The 6,129-nt window shown below is 47.4% G+C and overlaps 1 long non-coding RNA gene across 1 annotated transcript; it reads right to left on the bottom strand.

The window, feature by feature from the left end:
• Positions 1-2,216: 2,216 nt before the first annotated feature.
• LOC125521997 lies at positions 2,217-4,671 on the bottom strand. The gene is made up of 2 exons (XR_007289596.1): positions 3,638-4,671; positions 2,217-3,090 (listed from the first exon to the last, which is right to left on the bottom strand). It is a non-coding gene; the product is annotated as an uncharacterized LOC125521997 (long non-coding RNA).
• Between the last annotated feature and the right edge of the window lie 1,458 nt (positions 4,672-6,129).

The following is a 6,129-nucleotide window of genomic DNA, read 5'->3' as shown; positions in this document are numbered from 1 at the left end:
CTAGAGGACGGTCGGTGACTGAGAACAGCATGTGTGTCGTGGCCTCTGCCACTTACCCATGACAAATATTGTTTTCTGCTGGGGAGATGGAGAAGTTGTCGTCAGAATCAAAGCTGGACCCCAATTGATAACACAAGAATCTACCCCTTGAATAAAATGTATCCCTCATGTATTAGGTCGGATCCTATTTTGTATTTATCAAAAAAATCTGTAGAGATTAAATACTAATTCTTAGAAGACTGGATCTAATCAATGAGAGGATGAGCCGCTGCCAATGAGACCGCTGCCGAGCGAACTCCTTCTCTTGGAGGCCGATGTACTCTGCCGCTGCTGTACCAGCCATCGCTGTTACCGCCGCAGGACGCAAATGAGACGACAAGATAGATGGATAAGGGCTCAAATTGATAGGATGATCCAACGACACCTATAGAAACGCCCGGAAAATAGGAGCAATGAGTTTCGTCGTTACGGCTGAACTTTTTCCACGTAATAAAGGAGAGACACGTGGATAGGAGTATGTACTCCTAGGAGTACTAATCCATTTTCCTATATACATACATACATACATATATATATATACCATCTATTCTGATAATATTATCAGAATAGTTATTTTGATAACACTTCCGCATTGCATGCTCAATGCGAGGGCACTACACTTTCTTTATCAAAAGCACTGCATTGCAGAGACTAGTGAACTTCGTGTCGGAAAAAACTGCTCGTACTGTTTTCTCGGTACTATTTTCGCTCTAATTTTTTAACCGTTTATTGGAACGAGGCGTCTAATATATCGTTGGAGAGCTACGGATTATGCGCAACTTCACCATGTTGAACACTTTTCGAGATTCCCCGCGGTTTAAGAGCAGTTTCAAAAATGGTGCGGCCCACAAAGAGTGGCAGCGAGCGTTTTTCGCGTTTTTTTTCTAAACCACTCGTCGGAATGAGGCAAATGATACACCGTTGGATAGGAATCCTCAAGGCGCATATTTTTCATAACTATTGTTCTCTCTAATTCGTTATGGTTTAAGAGCAGCTTCAAATTTACTAAATCGCGGAATTCTGTTTTTCAAAAAAATCAAATTTTCGGTACTGTTTTCGCTCCAGTTTTTTAACCGTTTGTCGAAACAAGGCGTGTAATATACCGTTCAAAAACTATGGACGAGGCGCAACTTTCGTGTGTTGAAATGCTTTTAAGATTCCTTATGGTTTTAAGTTAATTTTGAAAATCATGCGGCAGACGACGAGTGGCAGCGGCCGTTTTTCGTGAAATTTTTACAAATCGCTAGTCGGAATGATTCAAACGATACGCCGTTGGAAAGATATCAATGAGGCACAAATTTTTCATGTAGAACACTCTCTTTAATTCTTTATGGTTTAAGAGGAATTTCGAATTTACCGAAATGCGGACACTCTGTTTTTCGCGACACCCAAATCGACGTGGGTACTTCATCCAACTGAAAAACCGCACTGCATCGGACGAAAAACCGCACTGCATCAGACGTGATAGAGAACTGCATGGTTTATTTTGTTCAAACATAATTTTTTTCAAGGACGAGAAAGTAGAGTGCACTTCACATCGGGAGTAAATGAACCACAACACTATCAAGAAGTTAACCGCATTACTTTTTTATGGTACGTAAATCTTCTTAAGAGAGCTGGAGTGCACTTCATCTTAAGTGTTGGTGAACCACAAGACTATGAAAAGTGAACCTCGAGACTACCGTAAACGGGCCGTACTGCATCAGACAGAAAACCGCACTTATTTAGACTAAAAACCGCACTTCATTGGACAGACAAGTGCACTGCATGATTTCTTTTTTGTGGGACGTAAATTTTCTTAGACGGAAAGTGGAGTGCGCTTCACATTGGGCGTAAGTGGACCTCAACACTTCCGAAACTAAACCGCGCCGCCGCCGAAAGGGAACCGCATGACATTTTTGTTAACCTTTTTCATACTTAATATTTTTCTACGAGCGTAGACCAAACGCATGGAACCGCATGACATTTTTGTTAACCTTTTTCATACTTAATATTTTTCTACGAGCGTAGACCAAATGCATGGAACCGCATGACATTTTTTTTAACCTTTTTCATACTTAATATTTTTCTACGAGCGTAGACCAAACGCATGGACCATATGGACGAAGCGAATGAGCCGTAGTGCATCAAGAAGTGAATCGCATTAATTTTTCTGCCCTTTCACATATGGGAGTAAGTGAATCACATTGCGGTGTCGACCAAATTGAAAACAACATATCACACACACTGCTTCAAATCAAAAACCGCACTGCAATGTCGACCAAGTAACTGCATGCAGGTTTGACTATACTGCTTTTTGCTAGGCATGTGATACGTGTGTTTGTTCTTGAGCCCGAGTGAGCTTCCAGAGAGTTCAAAGCGAACTCCCACACACATAAAAAGTGTACTGCAGTTTTTTTGGCCATCATTCTTTTTAGTTATCTACAGAAGGAGACAACAGGAGGTGAAACAATAATTTCAGCACCACCCATGAAATCCTCCTACAGATCCTTCAAAGAGATTTCAAGGTGAAGCTCTCCAGCTCCAGCAATGATATGCTCACCAGAATCTTCAATGCTACAAAGAACCATAGGGTCAGACTTTGCTAGCCGCTTCAAACCCTCAACAAGCTTAGGAAGATCAGAAGCCACCTTGCACTGAACAGCAACACGCACAACAGGGGACACAGAGAACTTCATTGCCCTGATTGGGCAGGCATCAACTTCATTCTCATTTGTCAGGGTTGCATTTCTTGGTGATGAACTGATCCAAACCAACCAAAGCAACAGTGTTACCACAGGGAACATCCTCAACCGATTCTTGCTTCTTTACCATCCAGATAACAGTACGCTGGACACTCTTCACATACAAATCCTTCTTCTGGCCAGGAACAAAGTTAGGACCCATGATACGGACCTTCATACCATTTGCAACCCTCCCAGCAAAAACACGTCCAAAGGCAAAGAATCTACCCTTGCCAGATGCTGGTATCAGTCATGCGAACATCACCAGCAACTTCCTGGGCGATAATCCCAGCGGCTGCCACAAGGGAATCCGTAAGCGTAGAGTTGCCTGCAAACATGTAAATAATATGTGAGGATGGTGCAAAAGCATCCAGATTAATAGTTGAACACAATATACATTAAAATAGACACTTGAACATATTTAACCACTGAGAGATGTAAGTATGGCACAACATTACACTACATTGAAACAAACCGTGATTAAAATAACTTCAAAAAGGACAAACCGGGTATTTAGTAACATGGTTAAAAAAATCTGGTGGGACATTGCAAACAATATTAATACAAGGACATGTGTTTTTGTGCTACTAAGTACAACCGTGTAAATTGTAATACATTCAGCAACTAACAGGAGCATACACCAAACTGGGCAGATTTTGAGCCATGGGATTATATGCCAATAGTTACATTTAAGCTTGTCAAAGCATAAAGCATTCATAAAAGCAGTAAGAATAAGCTCCAGGAGACAGCAAGGGCTGAAACTACTTATTTCAAAACAGTGAAACAGCTCATTAAATTTAACTAACTTACAGAGATCCGGTTTTTGGAAATAATATGGCATAACTAAGAGCAGGATACAAAAGGAGAGAAACTACAGGTGAGGGTGCCCGCATGCATGGATGGGCTACACTGCACGCTAGGGCGAGCTGCACTGCACACCAGGGCAAGCTGCACTGCACGCCAGGGAAGGTCGCGGAACTGCATGCCATCGTACGTCGTACTGCACGCCATCGTTGGCCGAACTGCACGCGAGCCGCCGAGGATGGACATGCACTAGACCTCGCCGGAGGTAGTTTCCGGGGAGAGGAGGAAGAAGGAAAGGAGAGAGGGGAGGGCGGCTCGTAGGGGAGGGTAGAGAGCTCGACGCCGCCGTAGAGGAAGGAGCTGCAACAGGATCCTGCCGTATCCGTCTCCAGGAAGGTGTGGGAGGAGAGGGGTGGAGGATCTTGCCGGATCCGTGACCGGCTAGCACGGGAATGGGAGGTGTAGGAGGATCCAATCGGCGGGCAGGCACGGGGGACGGATGTGGAGGAGGATCCCGCCGGATCCGTCGTCGTTCAGGCACAGTAGGAGGGGGTGGAGGAGGGTCCTGCCGGATCCGTCGCCGGGCAGGCACGGGAGGACGGAGATGGAGGTGGATCCAGCCGGATCCGTCACTGGGCAGGCACGATAGGAGGGATGGAGGAGGGTCCTGCCGGATCCGTCACCGGGTAGACCTAGAGGTGGGAGATGGAGGAGAGGGGGACGACTGCTGCACCGGGGGATCCATGGCGCCAGCGGGGCCATCAAAGGAAGAAGGCGGTGGGGCGGGACCCGAGTGGTGGCGCCGGAGGAAGGAGATGGTGGGGCGGGTCCCGAGTGGCGTCACCGGAGGAAGGAGGTGGTACGGCGGGGCCCGGGAGCTGGTGGGAGAGGAAGAAGGGAGGAAGGAGGTGGCCGCGGTAGTGTGGGGACAGGGGCGGTGCTGGTGGTTACCGCGGTGGTGCGCCGGTGGGAGGGAGCAGATGCAGGGATTCCCAGATGCAATGGGGTTCGTGGGTTTGGTGGTTGGATCGGGGATAGTGTGGAGCGGCTGTGTGGTTAGTTTGTACTAGTAGCTACGAGTGGATACGAGGTGTTATCAGAATAAGCGGAGGTGTTAGTAGAATAAGGTCTTAAGAGGTGTTATTAGAATAGACCCACCCTATATATATACATGTATATATATATAGTGTTACTATTCATCACCCAGGGTGCAGAATAAGTTATTCTTCACCTGAGGTAATCTTACGATCATTTTATAATTAAATTACGTTTTGAATTCAAATAGTTACATTCCTATTGATTCACTACGTAAAATTTGACATATGAAAATAAAAATATAGGTCATAAGACAAGAAAATTTGCAGTTTATGTGTATTTTAGAATATGTTTTTATGTTTGTAATTTTACATAACATAAAATATTTTTTACGGCGATTATATATTTTCTTACGATCCCTTTTTGCGTCATAAATAAGACAAAAAATACGATGCATTGATGGTAAAATAGAGGGGGGGGTGAAAAATAACTATTCCTCACCCAGGGTGACGAATAGCACGACCATATATATATATATATATATTAGGGGCGATCGGCTGTTCCCGAACTCCCAAACACGCAAAAGATCGGCCCGTTACACTCCTTCGAACGGCCCACCCCCACTCCACGAACTTCTCCCCAACGCTTTCAACGCCCGCTCGCAGCGGGAACCCGCGCCGCCGCCGTCGTTCCCCAGCAGGAAGCCGCGCCGCCGCCGCCGTTCACCCACCAGGAAGCTGCTCCGCTGCCACTGTCCCCCACCAGGGACCCGCGTCATCGCCGCCATCCACCCACCAGGAAGCCGCCCCGCTGCCACCGTTCACCCGCCAGGAAGTCGCGCCACCCGCCACCGTCCACCCACGAGGAAGTTGCGCCGCCACCGTCGTCCACCAAGGAATCTAAGCCACCGCCGCCCCCCAACAGGAAGTTGTGCTGCTGCAGCGGCCACCACATCCACACGCCGGCGCGACCACCCAACACCACATTTGTCAGCTCTGTAGCCACCTCCCCTCTAGATCGGGTCTTCCCCGTCGATCCACTGAGCTGCAAGCTTCCCCCGACCGCTGCCACTGTTTGGCGTTATCCTCGCCAACCGCCTCCTCGCCGCTCACCGTCTCAGGCTCGTCGGCACCGACCTCGGGTGGCCACCAGTCACCCAACCCCGTGGCATCCCACTCCTCTGCCCAGCGCGCCCGATTCTTCCCCACCCAGGCATCCCACGATGCCATCAGCACAAAAAAGTCCACCCGGCGCAGGCGTGTGTGCAGGTCAAGTTGATCTACTCAGTGTTGATCCATGAGGCCGATCTGAACTTCACTAACTGTCGGCTTCTTCCTGCAGAGCACCAACATGAGTTCTCTCCCAAATCCTCTTTGGACATGCTCCATTTTTTGTAGATGCAAGAAGCACTGCCCTCTCTATCACTCCATCTCTCTCAAGTGGCAGGCAGAGGAAACAAACCTCTGAACAACCATCTCGTCGGCGTGATTTTGGAAATTCAGACCAAAGCTGAATATTTTCTTGAAGA

Source organism: Triticum urartu, chromosome 7 (assembly GCF_003073215.2).
Source record: "Triticum urartu cultivar G1812 chromosome 7, Tu2.1, whole genome shotgun sequence".
In the NCBI taxonomy this organism is placed as follows: domain Eukaryota; kingdom Viridiplantae; phylum Streptophyta; class Magnoliopsida; order Poales; family Poaceae; genus Triticum; species Triticum urartu.
Note: the sequence above shows the minus strand (reverse complement) of the source record. Positions and strands in the feature narration are given on the sequence as shown.